This window comes from Saccopteryx bilineata, chromosome 9 (genome assembly GCF_036850765.1).
Source record: "Saccopteryx bilineata isolate mSacBil1 chromosome 9, mSacBil1_pri_phased_curated, whole genome shotgun sequence".
Lineage (NCBI taxonomy): Eukaryota > Metazoa > Chordata > Mammalia > Chiroptera > Emballonuridae > Saccopteryx > Saccopteryx bilineata.
This window is the reverse complement of record NC_089498.1, coordinates 52,102,502-52,130,295: the sequence shown is the minus strand read 5'-3', so window position 1 is coordinate 52,130,295 and position 27,794 is coordinate 52,102,502. Positions and strand designations below refer to the sequence as shown.

General features: G+C 37.6%; 1 protein-coding gene and 1 pseudogene across 2 annotated transcripts in view; both read right to left on the bottom strand.

Moving 5' to 3' along the window:
- PRKG1 (protein kinase cGMP-dependent 1) overlaps window positions 1-27,794 on the bottom strand; it is a 1,486,994-nt gene that overhangs the window by 521,980 nt on the left and 937,220 nt on the right. The gene's annotated exons all lie outside the window — the stretch shown is intronic.
- Window positions 4,238-16,630, bottom strand: LOC136313147 (dolichyl pyrophosphate Man9GlcNAc2 alpha-1,3-glucosyltransferase-like; annotated as a pseudogene).

The following is a 27,794-nucleotide window of genomic DNA, read 5'->3' as shown; positions in this document are numbered from 1 at the left end:
AGAAGGCCACTACATAATGATAAAAGGAGTAATCCAACAGGAAGATTATAGCTATTATAAATATCTATGCACCTAATATAGGAGCACCTAAATATATAAAGCAGGCTTGGATGGATTTAAAGGGTGAGATCAACAGCAATACTATAATAGTAGGAGATTTCAATACCCCACTAACATCACTAGATAGATCCTCAAGAAAGAAAATTAACAAAGAAACAGCAGACTTATTGGACACACTAGATCAACTCAATTTAATAGATATCTTCAGAAGCTTTCACCGTAAAGCAGCAGAATATACATTCTTTTCAAGTGCTCATAATACATTCTCTAGAATAGACCACATGTTAGGGCACAAAAGTGGTCTCAACAACTTTAAGAAGATTGAAATCATATCAAGCACTTTCTCCAATCACAATGGCATGAAACTAGAAATCAACCACAACAGAAAAGCTCAAAAATTCTCAAACACATGGAAACTAAATAGCAGGTTGTTAAATAACAAATAGATTAAGAATGAGATCAAAGAAGACATAAAAAATTCCTAGAAATGAATGACAATGAGCATACAACAACTCAAAATTTATGTGACACAGCAAAAGCAGTACTGAGAGGGAAGTTCATAGCACTAGAGGCACACTTTAAGAAGCTTGAAAAAGCTCAAATAAACAACTTAACCCTGCATCTAAAAGAACTAGAAAAGAACAGCAAGTAAAGCCCACAGATAGTAGAAGGAAGGAAATAATAAAGATATAAAGATCAGAGCAGAAATAAATGACATAGAGGCTAAAGAAACAATACAGAGGATCAATGAAACTAGGAGCTGGTTCTTTGAAAAGGTAAACAAGATTGATGAACGTTTAACTAGAATCACCAAGAAAAAGAGAGAGAGGACTCAAATAAATAAAATTAGAAATGAGAGAGGAGAAATAACAACTGACACAACAGAAATACAAAATATTGTAAGAAAATACTATGAAGAACAGTGTGCTAAAAAACTAGACATCCTAGATGAAATGGACAAATTCCTTGAAACATACAATCTTCCAAAAATCAATCTGGAAGAATCAGAAAACCTAAACAGACCGATTACACCAAATGAGATTGAAACAGTTATCAAAAATCTCCCAACAAAGAAAAGTCCAGGACCTGATGGCTTCACAACTGAATTCTACCAAATATTCAAAGAACTAACTCCTATCTTTCTCAAACTATTTCAAAAAATTCAAGAGGAAGGAAGACTTCCAAGCTCCTTTTATGAGGCGAGCATAATTCTGATTCCAAAACCAGGCAAAGGCAACACAAAGAAAGAAAATTATAGGCCAATATCCCTGATGAATATAGATGCTAAAATCCTCAACAAAATATTAGCAAACCGGATCCAACAATAAATGGAAAAAATCATACACCATGATCAAGTGGGATTTATTCTGGGGAGGCAAGGCTGGTACAATATTTGTAAATCAATCAATCTGATTCATCACATAAACAAAAAGAAGGAGAAAAACCATATGATAATTTCAATAGATGCAGAAAAAGCATTAGATAAAATCCAGCACCCATTCATGATCAAAACTCTCAGCAAAGTGGGAATACAGAGAACATACCTCAACATGATAAAAGCCATCTATCAGAAACCCACAGCCAACATCATACTCAATGGGCAAAAATTAAAAGCAATCCCCTTAAGATCAAGAACAAGGCAGGGGTGCCCCCTTTCACCACTCTTATTTAACATAGTCCTGGAAGTCCTAGCCACAGCAATCAGACAAGAAGAAGAAATAAAAGGCATTCAAGTTGGAAAAGAAGAAGTAAAACTATCATTATTTGCAGAAGATATGATATTGTGTATAGAAAACCCTAAAGCCTCAGTCAAAAAACTACTGGACCTGATAAATGAATTCAGCAAAGTGGCAGGATATAAAATCAATACTCAGAAATTAGAGGCATTTTTATATGCCAACAATGAACAGTCAGAAAGAGAAATTAAGGAAACAATCCCCTTCACTATTACAACTAAAAAAATAAAGTACCTAGGAGTAAACTTAACCAAGGAAACTAAGACTTGTACTTGGAAAATTACAAAGCATTGATAAAAGAAATCAAGGAAGATACAAACAAGTGGAAGCATATACCGTGCTCATGGTTAGGAAGAATAAACATCATTAAAATGTCTATATTACCCAAAGCAATCTATAAATTTAATGCAATACCAATTAAAATACTAATGACATACTTCAAACATATAGATCACATATTCCAAAAATTTATATGGAACCAAAAAAAGACCACGAATAGCCTCAGCAATCTTAAAAAAGAAGAATAAAGTGGGAGGTATCACACTTCCTGATATCAAGTTATACTACAAGGCCATTGTACTCAAAACAGCCTGGTACTGGCATAAGAACAGGCATGTAGATCAATGGAACGGAACAGAGAACCCAGAAATAAACCCACAGCTCTATGGACAACTGATATTTGACAAAGGAGGTAAGGAAATACAATGGAGTAAAGACAGCCTCTTTAACAAATGGTCTTGGGAAAATTGGACAGCTATCTGCAAAAAAAATGAAACTAGATCACCAGCTTACACCACTCACAAAAATAAACTCAAAATGGATAAAAGACTTAAATGTAAGCCCTGAAACCATAAGCATCTTAGAAGAAAACATGGGCAGTAAGCTCTCTGACATCTCTCGGAGCAATATATTTGCTGATTTATCTCCACAGGGAAGTGAAATAAAAGACAGGATAAACAAATGGCACTGTATCAAACTAAAAAGCTTTTGCACAGCTAAAGACAATAAGAACAGAATAAAAAGACAAACTACACAATGGGGAACATATTTGACAATATGTCTGATAAGGGGTTAATAACCAAAATGTATAAAGAACTTGTAAAACTCAACACCAGAAAGACAAACTATCCAATCAAAAAATGGGAAAAAGAAATGAATAGACACTTCTCCAAAGAGGACATACAGATGGCCAATAGGCATATGAAAAAATGCTCAACATCACTAATCATTAGAGAAATGCAAATTAAAACCACAATGAGATATCACCTTACACCAGCCAGAATGGCTCTCATCAACAAAACAACACAGAATAAGTGCTGGCGAGGATGTGGAGAAAAGGGAACCCTCCTGCACTGCTGGTGGGAACGCAGACTGGTGCAGCCACTGTGGAAAACAGTATGAAGATTCCTCAAAAAACTGAAAATCGAAGTGCCTTTTGACCCAGCTATCCCACTTTTAGGAATATACCCCAAGAACACCATAGAACAACTTCAAAAGGAGATATGCACCCCCATGTTTGTGGCAGCATTGTTCACAATAGCGAAAATCTGGAAACAGCCCAAGTGTCCGTCAGAGGACAAGTGTATTAAAAAGCTTTGGTACATATATACTATGGAATACTACTCAGCCATAAGAAATGACATCAGATCATTTAAAACAACATGGATGGACCTTGATAACATTATACTGAGTGAAATAAGTAAATCAGAAAAAACTAAGAATTATATGATTCCATACATAGATGGGACATAAAAACGAGACTCAGAGACATGGACAAGAAGGTGGTGGTTACGGTTGGGGGGAAGGTGGGGGAAGAGGGGGGCACAAAGAAAACCAGATAGAAGGTGACGGAAGACAATTTGACTTTGGCTGATAGGTATGCAACATAATCAAATGTCAAAATAATCTTGAGATGTTTTCTCTGAACATAGGTTCCCTGATTTATCAATGTCACCCCATTAAAATTAATAATAATAAAAAAGTTTAATGATTGAGATGTAATTTCTAAGAAATGAATTATAGATTATTTACATTCTAAAACATAAAGAACACTACAGTTAAATTGTAAAAATTTGTAATTTTTTAAAAAAGAATGAGCTAAATTCTACATTACATATACTGTATTTATAGATTTTTTTCAAGACAACAAATTATAAAGTACATTTCCCAAAGGGTGAATGTCATTTTACTTATCTTTCCATTTGAATAACTAAATATTAACAAAACTCCAATATGTCCTGACCAGTGAATAGTTACAAAATAAGACTCCCTTGGGCTTTGGTCCTCAAGTACTTTTATTTGTGGTAGAGAACAATAATTTTTCACCATTTCCTTTTTTATAATTACATAATTCTAAAAATGGTAATTTCATTTATACATAGCAAAAAATTCACAAAACCTTTTAACACTGTTAATATTTTCATATTTGTTTGGGAGTATAGCTAGTTGATTTTCTTCTGATTTCTTCCACTTTGGGAATCCCACATGATCATAAGGTTAAAGTGTACAAAGATGAACTGGAATTTCAAGCAGGATACAAAACACATCCATATAAAAAATAAACCTGAAATTTCTGAGGCAGATCCAGAGTTTCAGTCCTCAGGGTCAGAAGGACCATAGTGATTACTGACATAAGAAACAAATGTTGTATAATTCTAGGAAAAAATGTAAAAGATGGGAGATATTTTCTAACAAAAATGGAAAAGGGTTAAGACTGTAGTTCTTATTCCAAGTGTTTTCAAATATTGAAAAGAAAGTTGCACAAGCTATTAAAAAGAAACCATCAGTGTCACAACTGTGGGCATTGAAAAGTCATCCTTCAGTAGAGGAGGTATCATACTAAATAGTGAGACAGGTAAATACCAAGTAGACATAAAAGGGATTTCACTTAAAACTAAGCAGACAGGTAATGATACCAAGAAAATGGACTTTCCATGTAAGTGAAAATAAAATAAAAAGAATGACAGTGCGTAGATATCCAGAGTAGATCTGAATCCTTTGGGAGAGGGCTAAAGTATTAATTTGATACAAACAGAAAGCAGGCTCAAAATTGTAAAACAAAAGCTAATTATTATCTGGATGTGATGTGGCAAAATACCCTTGATCTTCACAAAGACATTTATGGTACACCAAATATTGGCTACTTTATCCTCAAATAATAATCCACGATCATTTTGGAAGAGCCTTCTAGAACCTGCAGGGTTTGTCCCTTTACTGTAAAGAATGTCAGCCAGCAGAGACAGAACAAAGCTACAACAGTACAAGCCAGCTTAGCTAACAACACAAACCCCTTTCCTTTGAGGCCTTTTTAAAAAAACATTTGCCAAGTAAAGAGCAAAAGAATGACAAGGAGTGGTAAAGCCTCATCTGTTTATGATTTATAGCTAAGCAAAATGCCAGTGATCCTTGCAGGTTCCAGTGACAAGATATTCCAAGAACACCCCACAAAACAAAACCAAGACTCACAAAATTGTATTGAAAATGTCCACAGTCAATAAGAATAAGGCCCAGATACAGCAATATACATAATGCATTAGCAACCTTTTTCTTGGCTGATAAACAATAACAGTACAAAGATACTACAGGTATTTAAATCTGCAAGTCAGCAATTAACACTGTTGTGTGCATGAAGAGCTTGTGTGCCTGATTCTCCTATTTACATAAGGTATGGAGAGCAAGCCAATTTGAATTTATATAACCTTTACTACATATGCACATAAAAGACTATGAGAAGCTGTAAGAGGTGAGTAATCCAATTCTCAATACAGTCAATTGTTATTATTTACTGTTATGTTGTGTAAATAAGTGTGTAAAATTTGTGTTATTTGATTTTGCTCACATTTATTGTTAAAAATGGCTGCTACCCATGTGAAATGGCTAATTACCTTCCTGCTTGGGAAGGGGCTTTGTTATGCTAAAGTGTGCTGGGGGAGGAGTTTTTGTTCTAAAAGGTTTTAAGGAGGAGGAGGAGGCCAATTTTGCAGAAAAAGCAGCCAAGATGGCAGGGTGCTGAAGGAGAAGCCAGTTTGTACAGAGAGAAGGAGATGGGAAACAGAGAGGACTAAGCTAATGGGGGCCTTTGATTATAGGAAAACTGGGATGTGTCAGCAGCTTTGTGAGCGCAGAATGAGTGGGTTTTAGAGCCCTTTGTGTTTGTCTACTGCCGGCCAGGTGAGAGGCTAGAATAAAATGTATGGCCCGCTAGTTTTCCGCTTCATTGTTTCTCTACCGTCTGTCCAAATCTAATGTAAACCTGCACCTGCTTGGCTGCGACAGTGACAGCCACAACTACTAGCCATACATGTTAAAATACCATTTCCAAAAACACAGATGGACTTTGAGAACATTATACCCAGGGAAATAAGTATTTCAGAAAAAGCTAAGAACTATATGATTTCACACAAAAGTGAGATGTAAAACTGAGACTCATAAACATAGATAAAAGTGAAGTGGTTATCAGGGAAAGGGAGATGTGGGGGAGGAGGGTATGGGGGAGGGGTGGGGTAAGGGTATAAAAAGGGACAAATATAAGGTGAGGGAAATTGATTTGACTTTGGGTGATGGGTACACAAAATAATCAACAGTTCAAATACTATAGAAATGTTTACCTGAAGCCTATGTACTGTTATTGATCAATGTGACCCTGTCAAATTTAATTTTCTTTTTTCTGTGTTTTTTTTTTTTTATCTTTCTTGAAGCTGGAAACGGGGAGAGACAGTCAGACAGACTCCGGCAAGTGCCCGACCGGGATTCACCCGGCTCGCCCACCAGGAGCGACACTCTGCCCACCAGGGGGCGATGTTCTGCCCCTCCGGGGCGTCGCTCTGCTGTGACCAGAGCCACTCTAGTGCCTGGGACAGAGGCCAAGGAGCCATCCCCAGCGCCCGGGCCATCTTTGCTCCAATGGAGCCTTGGCTGCGGGAGGGGAAGAGAGAGACAGAGAGGAAGGGGGGCGGGGGTGGAGAAGCAAATGGGCGCTTCTCCTGTGTGCCCTGGCCGGGAATCGAACCCAGGTCCCCCGCACGCCAGGCCGACACTCTACCGCTGAGCCAACCGGCCAGGGCAAATTTAATTTTCTAAATAAAATTTTGAAAAATACCAATGTTTGATCAGTAAATTAAAAGTAACTTCTTGACAGAGTCTCTGAGCTTCATAATCACCAAACACAGGGGTGTTTTCAGCACCTGAATAAGAATTAAGAGAGACTGTCCACCATACTGTTACTTCTATTAAGACCATAGTTGTCACCAATTACCATTTCTTTATTTATTTTTTTCAAATTCAGGGAGGAAAAGAAACAGGACGAGTGCCTTAACACACAGTCACTTCTTCTCATGATCAAAGGACAGTATCGTAGTTTTTTTGTTGTTCTTGTTTGTTTTTTGGGGGGAATTTATAGTTTATGTGAGTTTTAAGCAATGCTTTGTTTCCCAAAAATTAAATTTTGATTTTTTTTTAACATTTATGAAGAAGTAGCCCCACCCCTTGAGATTCGAGCCTGCAGCAGGTTCCAGGAAAGTACCGGCACTTGCCCCCCACCCCTGCACCCGAGGAATGCCCCTCTGGACTTCTGTCTTAGCATGCTCGCTCCCACCTGTGGCTTAATACAGGTTTAGTAATTGTTGCAAATGATTTGCTCTTATAGTTGATAGTATTGGATGATATTACAAACAGCTTTTTAGAGATCACTTTAAAAGCAATTTTATAAATGATTACACTGTGCAGATAGCAATTATATTACAATAGAACCAGAAAGAATAAATAAGCCAGCTTCCTAATATTAATGAATGTGAACCTCTGCCATGGGATAGAATTTAAAAATAGAGCATTGTATATTATGAAAGACAGCATAGTCTAACAACTCAGAAAATCACGAGCTCTGGAAAATTGTCAGATGGCCCCAAAAGGATTAGTATTTGAACACAATGTGAAGGATTGAGGGGGTAAAGTAATAATTTAGATAGGAGAGAGGTTATATCACAAGAGCATGGAAATTTGCAAAAATCCTGGAGGATATATAAAAAGAGTAGAAAATGATGGTTTAACTGGGTATAATAAAAACCATCAAATCTGCTGTAGTGAATGAATATCCTCAAGCCCTAACTCTCCCAGGAAGTCTTTGCACTCTTTTCCAAAGTGGTCACCACGTGATCACAGGTATTAAGGAATTGAATAGGTAGTTCAGCAATGGATGTGGACCTGGGGAAAGCTGTGTTTATCAACATCGTGAGATTTTTACTATAATAACTTCAACAGCCATTACAAGTTTGAGGAGTTTGTGTGGTTCTGTGCACTTCTACTTACTGGGATTTGCTGGATCAAGGGAGAAATAAAACTGACCTAATACAACATGTTACCCAACGTTTTATTATAAAAAATGCCAAAAACGAACTGAAACTGTGAAAGAATAAGATAATCAATATCCATATACTCACAACCTGTAGTCAATCATTGTTATTGCTTTATCAATTTTTCCATTTATATATGTAGTTATGTATACACGTGCATGTATATGTTTTATGAGTAAATGTGTATATATAATTAGAAAATAAGTTTTCTATATCACAATAATTTATACTTAGTCAACCTTGGATCTTCTAAGAATATATATACTCTTACATAATCAAATTATTGACACCTCAGAATATTAAAAATAATTCCTTAATATTACTATCAAATTTATATGCAAATTATCTTGAATGTCCCTAAAAAACCTTTTATAGATTTTTTTTTTCCTGTAACTGAAATTGATCAGGCTTTATGCAAGTTGTGGTCAGTAGCCCCAAATGGTTTCTGTCTCCTGGTCTTTATTTCCTTTTATAATCCTGCCATCTTAGCCTCTTGAGCATGAACTTGACTATTGAAATGTTTGTAAGGACAAGATTACAGTAGAAGTGACAGGATGTCACTTTAGAGATTGAGTTGTAAAAAAAAGGCTATAGATTTCATTCACATTGGGCATTCTCTGCTCTGTTGAATCACTTACTCTAAGAGAAGCCAGCTGACAGGCTGTGTGTGAGGCAGTGCTGTGGAAATGCCCCGCACAACAAGGAGGCGGGACTTTCCAACAGCCATGTAAGTGAGCCTGGCAACTGTCCTTCATACTCCCCCTCTCCCAGATGACCATTCAGATGAGACTGCAGCCTAGTCAACAGCTTAACCGCAACCTCATAAGAGGTACCTTTAGCTAGAGGCACCTAGCTAAGCTGTACCTAAATTTCTTACCCACAGAAATTGTGAGATGATGTTAGTTATTTTACACAATTAAGCTTTGGTATGATTTGTTATACTGCAATAAGTAACTAATTCACATTTAATTTGCTAACATATCCCTTTAGGTGCTTTTCATCTTGAACAGTCCCTTGAACATTTTTTTCACTACATTAATATATTGAAGTGACTAGGCCAGTTTTCTCAGTGAATGCCTACATTATCATATTATATCTATTTGTCTGATTCTTTTCTTGTAGTGTGATTTAACTTGTTTCAATATTTTTGTATTTTCTATAAACTGAAAGTTATGTAGTAAGGCTTCACTGGATTAAAGTTTAACATTGTTGGGAAAAACACTTTACATATGATGCTATATGTACCTCTTATCACATCACATCAAGATCTATAAGATGTCCAGTTGTCCCACTATTGGTGATGCTAACTTTAATGCTTTATATAAGTTGTGAGCACCATTTTGCTATTGTAGAGGCTCTTCCAATTAGCAAGTAATTTCCTAACATACCTTTGAATTCTGTGTACTATCTTTACTCAGTAATTCATGGAGAACCCACCTGTTTGAAGACAAGCCCCAACACCAGTGAGCCAGTCAAATAGCTCCTTGTTCAAGAAGTCATAATCAATAGCATAAAATATTTCTGATACTTTTATAGAAGTACTATACAATATCTGGTGAAACATACTTATTTGGTGAAGAATAATAACTCTTCCTGTAATAAATATGTGAAGGTTAATTATAGTAAAGTTTTTGGTAACCTAAGCTTCTGAACTAATTTGGAAATTTGAGCTCTTTTGACAACTTGCTGCCATTTATTCTATCTATAGGTATTAAATATGCACACATTAAACACATTCAGTATAAGAGTAAAATGAGATGTCATCACTGACTCTTCCAATAATTCAGATATATACTCTCTATACGATGAGAAGCAGTTAACCATAGACTCGAAGTCTAACATTACCATCATATTGCAGGCTCTTATCAAAAACAAAAAGTTCTTCCAGTACCCAGAGAAAACCTATGATCCTTCAGGTGTATTATTGTCTAATGAGATATCATAGTTTGATTCCAAACTTTCTTAGCTTTTCCAGAAATTAAAAAAGAAAATGAAAAATTCAACATTAAAAAAATAGACTTTACCTGAGAAAGCATCAGCTTTTTATTCCACCAGACACTTTTATTAGTTAGGTATAAGTAAGAAAGCAGATAATGTGATCAGTGACATATATAATATATAATGTAATCAGTTTTACTCTTTGAATGCACTTAACTATGTATGAATAGTTAATTATTACAATCTCCCTTTACATGTTAAAATAGGGTCTTCAATTTTAATCTTCTAGAAATAGTAGCCACTGTTGTTCAATGATAACATGCATCTACACTCATGAGTTAATAAGCCCAAGTTGGAATTTAGTGAATCACTACCTCTAGCAATTAAGAGTAAAAATCATAATATTATCTGTTCTTCACTGAAGGATCTTCAAGAAAGATAATCACATGTTTCATAGAACCATTCCCGTCTCCAAAAGCCCTTCCTGAAGCAAGTTATTCTGATATTTAGCTATGACTGATATTCAGGAAAGTTAGATGTTGTTATATTTGTTTTAACTTTCTTTTCTTACTTTCTTTTTTTTTTTTGAAAGAGAGTCAGAGAGAGGGATAGATAGGGACAGCCAGACAAGGGGAGAGAGAGATGAGAAGCATCAATTCTTCATTGAGGCATCTTAATTGTTCTTTAATTGCTTGCTTACTGATTGCTTTCTCATATTTGCCTTGACACAGGGCTACAGCAGAGCAAGTGATCTGTTGCTCAAGCCAGCAACCTTGGGTTCAAGCCAGCGACCATGGGGTCATGTCTATGATCCCACGCTCAAGCCTGCAGCTCTGCACTCAAGCTGGTGAGCCTGTGTTCAAGCCAGATGAGCCCTAGCTTAAGCCGGCAACCTTGGGCTTTCAAACCTGGGTCCTCCATGTCCCAGTCTGACGCTTTATCTAATGCGTCACCGCCTGGTCAGGCTATATTCGGTTTAACTTTCTCTATGAATGAAAGTTAGCTAAAAATATTGCAGAAAAATGATATTTAATTTTGCAAGTCTTTTTCATAATTTCTATTTTTTTACTTGTATGATAACCCTGTCATTTGGTGAGGGAGTATGGAAATAATTGTGTAGGATCAAGGAAATTGAAAAATTGGGGCAAATATCCACATGCTGAAATTAAAAAAATAGAAAAATGGGATTTTAGGGGGTTTTGCCCTGAATACTCTAGAAAAGTCTGCTTTGTGGGTGTACTCTGAATGCTTATAAACAAACTAAAATAGTTCATCAGTCATCACTGTAAAAACTAATTATTTCCCTTGGTGTTAATGGACTGTACAATACAGAGTCTGGCTCTCAGCACCACTCTTGTTGTTTATTTCCTCCTCAGGGGAAACTAAACTAAATTTGGTGCTGCAAGTTTGTTCAATTATCTTTCTTGCAGGCAACAAAAAGAGTGGGATTCTTTCTTATCCTGTCCATTTTGCTATATTTTAATAAGATGAAAATGACTTCTCAAATAATGCAATTTCTTTTTTTGATGATTAACAGGTAGAAAATACAAAAAGAGACAGCTTTCTTTTGTCTTCTTTCTTCTTTTTCTGGGAAGCAAGAACTCTGGCTCTCTTGGTTCCATCATTCCAGAAGGAACCTCCTTCCCAGGGTCACAGAAGCCACCATGGTCAGGGTTCATTTATCCTTTGCAGCAATCCCCTTTTTTCAAATGAGAAAGGCCTCGAAGTTCATCTTGCTGATATGAACACTAAATGGGTCTCCATTTTGGCCAGTTTTGAAGGCTTAAGTACTTAAGAAAGCTCTACTAAAATCGAGAGTTCTTGCTATCAGTTTAACCTTCATCAGCACTTCTACAAATGACTGCAAGACTAGCTATATTTAATTGAAAGATTCTTCATTTCCAAAGGGAGCAGTTAATTGATATTTCTTTTGATAAATATTTTATTCAAACAGAATCTTAATAATTTACATAAGGGGTAAAGTCCAGAGAAAGTTATATTGGTTTATTGTAGCCAGCTATTAGCCTCTCTGTTAAGAGTTTTTAAAAGCTTCATTTAGAGTAGCGTGCTGTGGGACTATCCTCATATTCAGTCTAAATTGTTCTATCCTATCTATAATGTCACAGACATTGTTAAATGTGCCACTACAACCTAATCCATGGTGTCTACAGCGTTTTCTCTATCTACTAGCTTGTTAAACTCACCCAAGAAAAGAGATGATGAGATAGAGAATTCATGATGGCTCCTGAAAATATCACTTCCCATAATTCTCAACTCTTTACAACACTGTTCTAGTACTGTGCCCCTGAATGAGCAGCAAATTGACAAATGCTTTTTATGGAACCCACCTGTTTCCTCTTTTATCTCTTATTTCTCATCCTTCTTCCAATTGCTGAAAAATTACCAAAAAAAAAAAAAAAAAAAAGGTCAGACTTAGGACCTTCAATATTGAGATTTCAGGGATGGGGTAGATTTGAGCCCTAATTATTAACCTGGCTTTGTCTCCTGTTTTCACCACAGGTCAATCCTGCTTACATACTGCTGCTAGATTAATTTTTAAAATGTATAGCTAGATGTTCTGACACTTTCTCAAGAACTTTTTTTTTAATAATTTCCCATTTTTTATTTTATTTTTAATTTTTATTTATTCATTTTAGAGAAGAGGGAGGGAGGGAGGGAGGGAGGGAGGGAGGGAGAGAGAGAGAGAGAGAGAGAGAAGGGGGGAAGCATAAAGCATCAACTCCCATAAGTGCCTTGACCGGGCAAGCCTAGGGTTTTGAACCAGCGACCTCAGCATTCCAGGTTGACGCTTGATTCACTGTGCCACCACGGGTCAGGCCTCAAGAACTTTTAATATCTTCCTATCACCTACCAAATTACAATCAAATTACTCACTTTGGTATTTCCAAGGGAATTATTAGAATAGGAATTTGGGATGAAGAGAAATGTTATCAGGCAGCCATTGCAGACAAGTGAAAATGCCAAAGCAAACCCTGGGTGATGCTGTAAAGTCATTATTAACTATTATTAACCAACTGCATTATCCCACCTCTATCCTTTTCCTTAGGCAGACCATTTATTTGCTTAGGTTGTTCTTATCTCAGTTCCTGTGAAAATTCAATGTCAAATTCTAGGTTGATTTTCCTGTTCAGTTAAAATATCTACTGCACTTTGCCTTCTCAAAGCATTAGTTTCAGTTTTACAGTACAGAATTTTGGGTCTTGCTTTCTTATTCCTCAAAGATCAAACAAAAGAAAGAAAGGAAAGAGTTTGGCAGAACCTGAATATGACAACAATCATGCAGGTGTGACTTAGTGATTTCCAAAATCTAAAGCCACTTAGTTGGTCTGTATTTAATTTACCTAAGAAAATTTTTCTCTGTACAAAAAACATGCATATGTGTCCCACTCATAACTAGTTTTAACTATTTACAATATCACCAATAGAGATCATAGCTATATCAACCTATTGTTAAAAGTCATAGTATGTCAGTAATCTTGTGGTTTGGAGTAGAAAGAAAAAGCATTACTATGAAGAAAAAAAATATGTTGGTTCTACAAATTAAAGCCTCAAGGACTTGGAAAAAGTCATCTTTTTAAATTATAATTGCTGCCAAAATAATTTTAAACATTGAATACCTTAACTTTCACAATGTTAACTTTAATCCACTGATATGAACATTTATATATATATTTGACAAAAACCATACCTAGATTCACAAAAGACAGGGGACAGTTTATAATATCAAAACAAAAAATGATAAGACAAAGAAAAACTAAAAATCAAAATTAAATTTTCCAAAAAAAAAAAAAAAAAAAGAATGCATTACAGGACTGCTGGCACTAAAGTTATGCAACAGATCATTAAATTTAGAACTAATTTTCTCTCAACCAAGGCAATGATGGAAATGTAGTTCTCAATATCTGAATAACTGAAGTATTTTTTATGAGATGTGACAAATACTTTCCCAGCATGGAAATTTAGAATGTATCACATAAATGTAAAGATTCTAGAAAATATAACTAACAATTTATCTGAATACAATTCTTATAAAAATTAGAGATGGCTACTTAAGAGTATTTCAACATTTTTATGGAATGCTAACATAGTCTAGGCATGTTACACATTCCATGACAGAATTTAAAAGACAAAAAAAAAAAATGGATAACCAACACTGAGCTTTTACCCTGTCTCTCCGGAACATCAAAATGTTTAAGGACACTTTCAACAATTTCTAGATAAAGTAAATTCATGGATGAATTATCTGGCATGTGTCAGAAGTGCCAAGAATTGATATTGCCGAGTGGAGAGGTACACTGAAATTTTGTATATTTGATATGAAAGCAGTTGAAATAACCTTCCACTGAGAAAACTTGGAAGCTCCATAGTATGTGTTAAAATCAGCTGCCTGGGTTTGAAATTAGCTGTTAATTCAAGGTTATAACTTGGTACTTGGAAGTGATTTCACTATTAATTTTAGACTACAAGTCACACTGAAGAAAAGAATTTATTGTTTAATAAATTCCCATTGTTTTTTTTTTCTATAAGCATGGACCTTTCCACTAAAAAACTACTATGTCTTCAAACCTTTCAAATAAAAAAATAACCAAAAATTCAGTGAAAAAATAAACTAAAATTGTAGTGAAATACATAAGTAAAGCCCACTTTTATCTGAAACACAATGCAAAGGCACAGGAAAAACAAACAAAGAATAAAAGAGGTGTTTTTTTTCCCTTTCCCATAACAGTCAGCTTCTATTAACTTTACAAAGGATAAAAAATATATATTTTTATCTTTTAATGAGGCTTTGGTATTAGCCTTTCTCCTTAGAAGGACATACTTTATTTTCATATCTCTAATAAAGTAACTTATAAGCGTTTTGTTGTTGTTCTCATTTTATTTAGTTTTAATTTAAAAGTGCTTTCAATTTATTTTTTATTTTTTATTTTTTTTGAGAGAGAGAGAGAGAGAGAAAGGGACAGACAAGGACATAAAGACAGAAAGAGAGAGAAATGAGAAGCATCAATTCTTCATTGCAGCACCTTATTTGTTCATTGATTGCCTTCTCATATGTGTCTAGACCTGAGGGCTTTAGCCAAGCCAGTGACCTCTTGCTCAAACCAGCAACCTTGGGCTTCAAGCCAGCAACATTTGGGCTTAAAGCCAGCAACCTTTGGGCTCAAGCCAGCAACATTTGGGCTTAAAGCCAGCAACCTTTGGGCTCAAGCCAGCAGTCCTGTGTTTGAGGCGGTGAGCCCACGCTCAAGCTGACAACCTTGAAATTTCAAACCTGGGTCCTCTGCATCCCAGGCTGACATTCTATTCACTGCTCCACCACCTGGTCAAGCTGAAGTTTCTAGTTTTAGGACCCCTTCACACTCATAAATGTTATTGAGGAACTCAAAGAACTTTTGTTTGTACAGGTTATATCTATCTATGTTTACTATATTAGATATTAAAAGTGAAATAATTTTAAAACACAAAAATATATAAGCCTCTGAAAAATTCTACTGTATCCTTGTGAAAAAATAAGAATAAAAAAAGTAAATAACAGCTTAGCATTATTATGAAAATAATTCTGACTTCATGGATCCCCCTAAGGAGTGTCAGGAATGCCCAGAGATACCCATATCATACTTGAGAACCACTAGTTTAAAGCAATTACCAGTAACAAAGGAAAAATCAGCCACAAGCAAAGTATACATGAAACAAAAAATTCTCTGCACTCCCGGCATGCACACACTCTATAAAGTTGTTCCCTGGAGAGAGGATACTAGCCTAACTCGCAGAACAAGGAAATATAAAGGGAGCTGGCTACACTGTAACAATGCAGTCATCAGCCCCCAAATTGTTTTCTACATCTTAATTCTAGACCTGGGCAATCTTCACTCTAAACTAGATGATCTCAAAAACCAGGAGAAACTGTTGGCACATGGAGCACCTGGGGGACAGGTTTTTGTTAAAGGGGTATTAGTAATTCCATCAGCAATTGATGATTTTATTATAATCTGTGTGGCATTGTTGGGCAAATTAGTTTGTAAAATTTGTGTTCTTTGACTTTGCTCACTTTTATTGTTAAAAATGGCCGCTGCCCACAGGAATGGTGCTGCCCAGGTGAAACTACTAATTACCTTCCCGCTTGGGAAGGGGCTTTGTTATGCTAATGTATGCTGGAGGAGGGATTTCACTCCAAGAAAAGTTTGTGAGGAAGAAAGAGAAGGAAGAGAGCCAAGATGGCAGGGTGCTGAAGAAGAAGCCAGTTCGTGCAGAGAGGAGAAGGGAGAAGGTGTGCAGATGGGGAACCAGAAGTGACTGAGCTGGTGGGGGTCTTTGATTCTAGAAAAACCCAGATGTGTCAGTAGCTTTGTGAGCACTGAATGAGTGGGTCTTGGAGCCCTGTGTGCTTTTACTCACAGCTGGGTGCAAGGCTAGAATGAAGAAATGGCCCAACAGTTTATGGCTCTGCAGCTTCATTACCGTCTGTCCAAATCTAATGTGAACCTGCACCTGCCTGGCAGTGATGGCTGTGACTACTGGCCATACAGGCATGTAGATCCCTTACTATAGAGACGTTCTGTATAAATTATATAAGACAATCTATGGGACTGACAAAATAAATAATACTAATTCTATTTATTTATTTATTTATTTATTATTATTTACCTTTTCTAAAAATCATATTGTCTATATATATTTAGCTCAGCAGTGCATATGTTTTATTAAGGAATGCAGGGAGAGAGAAAAAGAGAGAGAGAGAAGTATGCTAAAAAAAATGTCTTAATGGGTAAACATTCAAAATGATTTGGAGACTATGGTATATTCTATTTTATTACAATGTTTTAGCCAAACAAAATTTAAAAGGTTTAAAACTACCAAATGTTGATGAGGATCTGGATCAAATTTCTTTTCTATTGTTGGTGGGGGGTATAAATTGGTTCAACCACTTTGTAAAATTACATGACACTATCTATAAAAGTTAAATAAATATATGCCTCCACTATGACTCAAAAATTTTACCCCGAAGTATATACTCAAAAGAAATGAAGGCAGACATTCACCAAAAGACATGATCAAGAATGTTTCTAATGCTTTATTTATAAAAGCTCAATACTGGAAAGAACTCAAATGACCACTGTCATTAAAATGGATAACTAAATTGTGGCTTATTTATACAATGCAATGCCACAGAACAATAAAAAAGAATAAACTATTGATACGCACAGCAAAAGAGACGACTCTCCCAGACAAAAGGTTGAGCAAAAGGAACCAGACACAGGAGAATATGAAGTTGAAAAACAGGCAAAATGAATCTATGATGACAAAACTCAGATAATGGTGGTTATCTCTGGCAGAGGAGAATAATTGGAAGGAGGAACAGGAGAACCTATAAAGAAATTGGAAATAGCCTGACCAGGCGGTGGCGCAGTGGATAGAGCGTTGGACTGGAATGCGGAAGGACCCAGGTTCGAGACCCCAAGGTCTCCAACTTGAGCGTGGGCTCATCTGGTTTGAGCAAAAGCTCACCAGCTTGTACCCAAAGTCACTGGCTTCAGCAAGGGGTCACTCGGTCTGCTGAAGGCCCACGGTCAAGGCACATATGAGAAAGCAATCAATGAACAACTAGGGTGTTGCAATGCTCAATGAAAAACTGATAATTGATGCTTCTCATCTCTCTGTTCCTGTCTGTCTGTCCCTGTCTATCCCTCTCTCTGTCTCCGTAAAAAAAAAAAAAGAACATGAGAAAGTTAAAAATGGTAACAATAAAGAATGAATTTCAAAACATAAAAAAAGAAAAAAGAAATTGGAAATATCTCATATCTTGACCTGGGTGTTGGTTACATGGCTATATAGACATTGAAGCATGCAGTGACTTGTACTTTTAAGCTTTGTGTACTTCACAGTGCCTATGATACACTGCAATAAAAAAAATTGTTTTAAAACATATTACACAAATTAGGAAGTGTTCAACTTAATTTTTATTCCATCAAAACTACAGATCTGTGGAAATCTGCTTTATGAACCCAAAAACCCAACGTGGAAAACACGTGGAAGCCCAACCCACAAGCTTACCTTTATAAAGCTGTACATCAGCCTCACTACTTTCACTTCAGACCCTCAGGCTGACTACTTCCCACTGAGCATAATGTGATTAGCACCCACACTGAATTCCCAGCAAGTGCATGTGAGTAGTTTACAGTTATGTTAACTTCATTATAATGGTCTTTCTTCTTACATCTATCCAATGCCCTGGTCTCGCATAACTGAATCCTTAAAACTCAAGTAGGGAGGTAAATGTGGCATCACAAATCAGCAAAGAGAAGTTTGGAAAGATTTAGTATAAAATAACATAAAAAGATGAATGTTACATTAACAAGAATATTAAAAACTGTATATGCATCATGACCACAATTAGGTAAAGTTACACATAAATAGATAAATACTATGAGTAAGATCCTCAAATGCTGACAGCAGGTATCTTTGGAATATGACACTATAATAATTTTCTTTCCCAGTTTTAGAATTTCTATAAAATGTATGTTTTATTAATGTATAGAAGTTAAAATAATTATGAAAAGCTGTTATTTTTTTTTTAAAAACCTACTTGAAACCCTTATAATGATGTCACCTACACCTAAATTTTCATGATTATGATGCACTTAATTCTCAGTAATCACTAACTTATTCTTGATTGCAACTTTCCTCAAGTTACGGCTTTTTCCTGGTATATCAAGATCTTTAGCTAAAATGATATTCCAACGTGGTTCAGTCACTAAAGCTAATTTTTATGTGTTAATATGTGTAACGAAATCTGATTTTCTGTCTTAACCACAGACCCTCAGCTTCACATGCAGTCCAGGTCAGTTCCTGTGTGCCTGGGAGGCCAGCATGACTCATGTTCCTGGTGTGCCTTCTGGCTCTTTCTTCGACATCCCATTCCAGCCACAGGGTCACTTACTCCTCTAGGAGAGTCACATACTGTCCTCTCCTGGGACCCAGAACACTAGGCAGTAAACACTTTGTTTATTTTATCACATTCAACTTCAACTGACTCTGGAGAGACCAAATTAACAGGGATAGGCGGCAGCAACACAGGAGCCAGGCCAGACTAGATCAGAAGTATAGAGTTTGGTTAATGAAAAGAGTGAGGTATACAGAAACAGACATAATGGAGCTTGGTGACAAACCTAGTATTAAAGGGAGGTATGAAAGTATTAAAGTATTTTTTAATACTTTGTTAAAGTATTAAAAAAGTTCTTTGTTTTTAAATGATTTTTTAAAACCTCAAGATTCCTTTTATATACAACAACACACATGTACATACTCTTTGGATCTTACTCTATGAATGCTGGAATTTCCAGAGAACAAACATCCAGATCTTGAGAAAGAAAGACCAAGCATCTGGCTCAGAAGAATGATATTTTGAAAAAATGTCAGCCCCTGAGTCTTGAACTAGTACAGGTTAATCTATAGTATTACTGTATAATTGTAAATTCCAAAGTCTGCTTTGAATAGTTCTATCTTAATTTGAGTTCAAGAGCCTTCTTTAGTATAAATAAATGTTGCCAGACACTCTTCAGAAAGGAGAGAGTAAGGTGCGCTGGTATCGAAGGCTACCTGTGGCGTGGGCTCACCTGTTGGGTAGGCTGGAAGTATGTTTTCATATTTTAATCCAGGCAATATTGGAAAAAGATTAAAAATAACAGCAAAAATCTATTACTTTTCAATCTCCCCTACCTGTTACATCAGAACAGAATTTCCACAAACAGTGCTAGTTCTCACAGGGTTCAGGGTAGGTATAAACATAAGAATTGTAATTTCTAACAATTCAGAATTCTCTGAGATCAAAGTCTTTGTATTTTAACATGTTTCCTTTATTACCTTAAATCTTGGTTATATTTGTGTTAGATTTACTTGTGGATTTAATTTCTTTTCCCCAAAAAAATAAATTAATAAAGCAAACAAATCCATCCTCCACCGCAACTTTGATTTATCCCTGTTTGCACAAAAGACTTAAGGAGTTTTTTCCAAACATGGAATGCAATGTTTACCCACTAGACTCTATCCAGTCAACTGGGAAAACAGAATTCATTTAATTCCTTGAAAAATATGAGTAATTTTAAACTCTCTATATGTACTTATAGGGTAACTGAAGTTGTAATGCTTAATTGGAATCCTTCTCGGGTTTAGCATAAATATTCTATTTATCATATACATACAAAGTAAATTTTAAAATGACATGATTTTTACATTTCAAAGAAAAAAATTCTTCGTTTTTAAATGATTTTTAAAACCTCAAGATTCCTTTTATATACATCAACACACATGTACATACTAATTAACAAATAACTTTTTTTAATCGTTGAAATATATTTAAAAAATGAATTTACCAAGAACTGTGTTGGTCATTATTTATACTTGTAATAAATTTTTCACATGTTCACCAAATGAAACTTTTATTCTAAAAAAGGAATTGATAAATACTGATCTGTTGATCTTCTGACATTACCCTGAAGTAATTAAGAGTACAAGGACTGCCCTGGCCGGTTGGCTCAGCAGTAGAGCGTCGGCCTGGCATGCGGGGGACCCGGGTTCGATTCCCAGCCAGGGCACATAGGAGAAGCACCCATTTGCTTCTCCACCCCCCCCCCCTTCCTCTCTATCTCTCTCTACCCCTCCCGCAGCCAAGGCTCCATTGGAGCAAAGATGGCCCGGGCACTGGGGATGGCTCTTTGGCCTCTGCCCCAGGCGCTAGTGGCTCTGGTCATGGCAGAGCGCGCCCCGGAGGGGCAGAGCATCGCCCCCTGGTGGGCAGAGCTTTGCCCCTGGTGGGCGTGCCAGGTGGATCCCCGTTGGGCACATGCGGGAGTCTGTCTGACTGTCTCTCCCTGTTTCCAGCTTCAGAAAAATACAAAAAAAAAAAAAAGAGTACAAGGTCTTTGGAATTGGGTCTGGTTTTGAATCTAGCTGTGTGATGCAGAGAATGTTGCTCATTTTTGTAACTGCAGTTACCTGTATTTCCCCATGTATAAGATGCACCTTTTTCGAAAAAATTTGAGTCTAAAAACTGGGTGAGTCTTATACAGTAGCTGTAGATTTTTTACTTGCATTTCGGCTTTTGTGCTCTCTTTTCTGCACTCATTGTTGAAGACAGTGTTTCGTCATTAGACACAGGTGAGGACAAGCTAATAATGAATAGGAGTTCTAACAGTGATTAGTTGTATGAATATTATAGTGAATAAAACTTGATAGTTCTTATAAATATTATAGTTCAATAACTTTATGTAATACAGTATTTTTCAAATTTCAGGCCCCAAAATTAAGGTGCGTTTTATACATGAAAAAAAAAAAAACAAAAAAACAAACCAGTATCTCTTCACTAAATCCAACTTCTTCTAAGGGTCTTGTCCAAAGTGAGATCATTTGTGTAAAGCAGCAGGTGCAGGCCATTTTATTTTTGTTTCCTTGATGATTTCTGCAAGGAAGACACTTGCAGAAATGTCTTCTGCAAGAGAAGTTAGCACTGAGCCTGTATTTCCGGCACCACACATCCTGCCAGGTGCTCCCTCTAACAGGCTTCCCTTTTCAGTGTGCACCTTCCCTGAACCCTAAGTAGAAAATGCAACTGCCTGGTTTGAAGGTAGCCAGACTGCTATACTACCAGATCCTACGCTTAAAAGTCCATGTTGGTAAGCCAGGGCTGGTTGGCTCAGTGGTAAAGCATCAACCTGGCGTGTATGTCCTGGGTTCAATTCCCGGTCAGGGCACACAGGAGAAGCAACCATCTGCTTATCTACCCCCCTTCCCATTTCCCTCTCTCTCTCTCTTTGCCACAGCCCACCCAAGGCTCCACTGGAGCAAGTTGGCCCGGGTACTCCATGGCCTCACCTCAGGCACTAGATGGCTCCAGTTGCAATGGAGCAAGGGCCCCAGATGGGCACAGCATCTCCCCCTAGTGAGCTTGTGGGGTGGATCCCAATCGGACACATGTACGAGTATGTTGCTCTGCCTCCCCCCCCCATCACTTTTTTTTTTTTTTGTATTTTTCTGAAATTGGAAACGGGGAGGCAGTCAGACAGACTGCTACATGCGCCTGACCGAGATCCACCCGGCATGCCCACCAGGGGGCAATGCTCTGCCCATCTGGGGCATCGCTCTGTTGCAACCAGAGCCATTCTAGCGCCTGAGGCAGAGGCCATAAAGCCATCCCCAGCGCCTGGGCCAACCTTGCTTCAGTGGAGCCTTGGCTGCAGGAGGGGAAGAGAGAGACAGAGAGGAAGGAGAGGGGGAGGGGTGGAGGAGCAGATGGGCGCCTCTCCTGTGTGCCCTGGCCGGGAATCAAACCCAGGACTCCTGCACGCCAGGCTGATGCTCTACCACTGAGCCAACCGGTCAGGGCCCCCTTATCACTTAAGATTAAAAATAAAGCCTAACCAGGCAGTGGCGCAGTGCATAGCGCATCAGACTGGGATGCAGAGGACCTGGTTCAAGACCCCGAGGTCGCCAGCTTGAGCACGGGCTCATCTGGTTTGGGCAAAACTCACCAGCTTGGACCCAAGGTTGCTGGCTCCAGCAAGGGGTTACTCGGTCTGCTGTAGCCCCACCATCAAGGCACATGTGAGAAAGCAATCAATGAACAACTAAGGTGTCGCAATGAAAAACTGGTGATTGATGCTTCTTATCTCTCTCCGTTCCTGTCTGTCCCTATCTATCCCTCTCTCTGATTCTCTGTCTCTGTAAAAAAAAAAAAAAAAAAAAATCCACTTTGGTAAACTCATATTGGAAAATAAATTATGACTAACTTTATTCCAACAAGTAAAAAAAAAAAAAATTCTAAAAATCCTAAAAACAGAACCTGTGATACACATTCCACCTGTTTCATGCTAAATCTGGTATACAGTCCTCTTCTCAGGACAGATCACTGTACAAGCTAAGACACAAGTTTTGTCTAAATCATTCTGACGTTTACTTTTGTCCGTATAACATTTCCTCACTCCCACTCCAGATTCTCAGACTGAGTGTAAGTAGGTTTCTGTAACAATCAGAGAAATCTAAGTTGCCAGGATCTGACAAGCCTAGCTTAATTTCTTTAATAGCTTGTGAATTCCTTCTGAACTTGTTCATTACAGAATAAGTTCCTTATAGAAAAAAACTCCCTCTATGATACACTAATCCTTTGCATGCAAAACACTTTACAAAGATAGGATTGTAAGCAGGCTCCTAATATAGAAATGAAAGAAATAAGCCTCACCACAGGAACAATTTATAAGGTTCAAAGCTACAGTAACAAAATAGAGTAATATTAAAATGCTTCCTCACACTGCTTTGGCTTTTAAAAGGATGTTGAGAAAGCATCCTCAGGCTTATGATGAGGAAAAGTTAGCCTATGATCTCCACAGGGACTCACCCCTCCAAGCCCAGACCCAGGGAAAGGCAGCAGCAATGTATTTAAGTCCCTTAGCTGGGGACCTGTTTTCTCTGGGACCAGAGAGGATTTATCTATGTGAGATTCAGAACTTAATATAAATGGGAGATTTTAACCACAAATACCATAAATCTGGTATCTTATTATTTGGAAGGATTAGAAAGAATTAACATGTATAGAGGTGAGTGCGCCTATATCTGAATGCATAGATAAATCATTTTTTAAAAGTCAATATATAATTATGCAAATATCAGAGATTATATTGTCATTCATCAACAAAAAAAATCAATATGGGGACATTTGTGCAAATGCTAGATGACAACATGAAATTAATGGCCACTTTTTAGTCTGCTTCTCGTGTCATCTCTAATGAGAATGGATCAGCTCCCAAAATGGACTGTGAGCTGGCAGACCTGAAAATTGGGTGAGAAAGTGCCTCTTTATTTATTCTTCACATTATTTCCCCTTAGAATGAAAACATGCCAGCTTTGTTAAGCTTGATTCTAATGCAGGTTTCAGAGTCTTCTAGAAAAGCTCTGTTAAAGCCCAAAGCTGAAGTGCTTAATAAATAAATCTTATTTTTTGAAAATTAAAAAATGATATAAAATCCCTAAAACTATGCTCAGGTATGCCTTATTTTGCCATCTCTCCCTATAAATTACATGAGATAACTATCTGTGGTAAGCAGAATCATGATTTTGATTTTTCATAAATGCAATCTCAACAATTCACTTAGACTACATAGTTGTCTCTTACATAATGTGTGTACCTAAAGTAGCATGTTGATTTCTTCCGGGTAAAGTACAACAAAGGTATTCAGTCAGGAAATGTCCAAATGGTCCAATACCTTAAAAGAGATCACAGAACACAGCCCAAGCAAGAACGGGTCCTGCTGAAAGACCACCAGCTGTGCCTGAGGAGCTCAGAACAGGAGGGTAGGATGGAGCCTGGAGCCACAGACAAAGACGCCTGAATGTCTGATACCAGAAGACACTGATCCTGAGCTTTTGATCATTACATAACTATTATGAAAGTGACGGTGCGTGGTTGCGTACAGGTGGTGTAGCTTTCCAAACAACTGAAGGCCCCTCCACTGAGCCTATGCAATTCTAAGACATTTCCCACTTTCATCCATCACTATTTAAAAGAGGTAGCCTGACCTGTGGTGGCGCAGTGGATAAAGCATCGAACTGGAATGCTGAGGTCGCCGGTTCAAAACCCTGGGCTTGCCTGATCAAGGCACATATGGGAGTTGATGCTTCCTGCTCCTCCCCCTGTTCTCTCTCTATCTCTCCCTCTCTCTCTCTCTCTCTCCCTTCTCTCTCTAATAAAAATGAATAAATAAAATCTAAAAATGGTGACAGTTTTTTTACTATTACTGAATATTTCTGAGAACATTGTTCCTGGGGGTAAGAAAGTGAAATGAAGAAAAAGATTACTGAGGCTTGGGGAAAGGCTCTATTAGAGAAAAAATATATAGTGAAGGAGAAACCCAGGTACACCCAGGACAAAGTCAACCAATTGTCCAAATTACCAAGCAGAGTAAACACCAAGTTGTTAAAGAGGGTGGCAATATACAGGGACTATGTGGGTATCCAGCAGGTACTGAGGCAGGGTAGGGTCAAGTCTAAGAGTACCAGTCTGGAGCCACTTATGCTCAATAAATGTTTGTTAGTGTTACCTTTTTATTTCTAGCTCTAATGCCTCATGGTGGGAGGGTACCCTATTTTTTTTTCCTATTTTTGATTATAGAAAGTCAGCTTAATTTTAATAAAACTTGCCTAAGGTTACATACCTATAAATGGTGAAGCCTAAATTTAAACCCAGACACTCTTCCTATCAATAAATTATACAAATACCTACAATATTTACAATATGTTCTCTATCTTTAGCTTGTGTCATATACATCAGTGATTCTCCAGGAGTGGTCCCCAGACCAGCAGCCAGAGCATCAGCAGAGAACTTGTTAAAAATTCTCGAGCCCTACCTCACACTTGTTATTTAAATTAGATATTACAAGGGAAGCTGTGTACAGTTCATTTTTTCTATGGAGGACACAACTTCAGCAGGAGCATTAAAGAATTACCTAGAGGAATTGTGAAACACTGAAACACGTGCTTAGCCAAGATCGTGGAGAATTTTACCATGGAGATTTTGAACGAAAGAGACTTGACATACTAGGATAACTGCATTTCAGTTTTACCTGGGAGCAGAGAGCTGAATCATTATATTATCAATTTTCTTTGTGACTTTAGGCAACTCCCATAACCAATGGGCTCCAGTCCTCTCATTAGTGAAATGAGTGAGCTCTCATGTTCCTCACAACTTTGTATTTTACTCAGTTAACTCGAAATCTCTACCTGACTATACTTTTATAAATATGATGTAAAAAAAATATCTAAGGAATAAGGTGACCTATTGGATTAAGTTATAAGAAAATGAAATTCTTTGCAAATTGAAGCAGAGAAGGAGATACGTGCAAAGGGTTAAGAAATTTCATTATTCCAAGACTGAAAGTAAAAACATATAGAATATAAGGGAAAAAAGTCCATATAATATCAAATTAATAATAGAAGTAGGTTTTCTCTCTGGAGAGCAGAAAACATTACAAACCCATTCTCACGTGAAGTTTATTATGGTGAGGAGCTTCCATTAGGATACAAACTATTAACTTCAGTCCACGTGTGGTAGAATGCTAAGACTGGGAATTCAGAAATCTGAGGTCTAGTCAAAGTTCTGTTTTTAACTAAGTGTGAGCTTATTTTTGCCTCTCTGAGACTCAGCTGCATCAGTTATAGTATGTGCACAAAGATTAAACTATATCATGTCTTATATTTTCCTATGTAGAAACTTGTTTAATCCATGATGAAGTGTCAGACCCCAGAGGTGAAGGTTCATCATGGGCCCTTGCTAGCGGCAAGTGTGGCCAGAGCTACCAAATAAGAAAAATGTCGCCCTGGACGGTTGGCTCAGCGGTAGAGCGTCGGCCTGGCGTGCAGGGGACCCGGGTTCGATTCACGGCCAGGGCACATAGGAGAAGCGCCCATTTGCTTCTCCACCCCCACCCCCTCCTTCCTCTCTGTCTCTCTCTTCCCCTCCCGCAGCCAAGATTCCATTGGAGCAAAGATGGCCCGGGCGCTGGGGATGGCTCCTTGGCCTCTGCCCCAGGCGCTAGAGTGGCTCTGGTCGCGGCAGAGCGACGCCCCGGAGGGGCAGAGCATCGCCCCCTGGAGGGCAGAGCTTCGCCCCTGGTGGGCGTGCCGGATGGATCCCGGTCGGGCGCATGCGGGAGTCTGTCTGACTGTCTCTCCCTGTTTCCAGCTTCAGAAAAAAAATAAAAAAATTCAAAAAAAAAAATGTCAAGCCATTCAAAGAGAAGTTGCAGGAAAACTTGTTCTGAGTATAGACTAGACTGTCAGCAGAAGTCATAAAGCCAACCCACAGTGAAATTATTCTCATGGTGAGGTCATTCTGATATCAAAATTAGATCGTGAAGTTTTTCATAATAAAATCATACTTTTTATTCAGGGATATCACTTTTCTAACATACTCAAGTAAGCATACTTAATTCTATGTCGGGTGTGTAGACAAGTATTATTGTTTTGGAGAATAAAGGAAAAGGACGAACAAAATTTGGAGCTTACTCTCTAGAGGTGGCAATAAGGAATTCGAACACTTCACACAGCTTGCAAATGCAGCAGGGCGTTAAGCAGGGGAAACCGAGGCAGAGCGGGCATCTCCACAGCAGCCTCATAACCTACCAAGGGCCCACTCCCCACCTTCACTACTTGCCTGTGGATGGTGCTCAGGCTCTCACAGGGGGCCAATAGCTTTTTGGCCTTCGTTATAAATTAATATCCCGTGATCAGGGATTCCGGGAGAAGACCCATGCTTCTGCCTAAAGAAGATTAAACCACATGACTGATAGCTTTAAATTTTAAAAAATGCCTCCATGTTCATTAATGGCTGGAGAGTCAGCTGTGAACCAAACAAAAACCTTCAAAACCTCCAAACTTTAAAATTCTGTTTGTGGAGAATACAGTGAGAAAATTGGTGGCTAATACTATCAATGCCTCTTTCAATTCAGGGAAGGGAATCAGAAATTTAAAATTGTCTTGACAGACATTTGATTTAAAAAAAATTTTTTTTCTGCCACGGCGGGCGTACTTGGTGCTCTATGCCACAGAGCACTAGGGAATGGATCCATTTAAAAGGAGAGAAATCTCGTGGGAAGGAAGCATGGAGCCCATAAAAAAAGGCAAGACCATTATGTGACTGGAGCAATGAGGG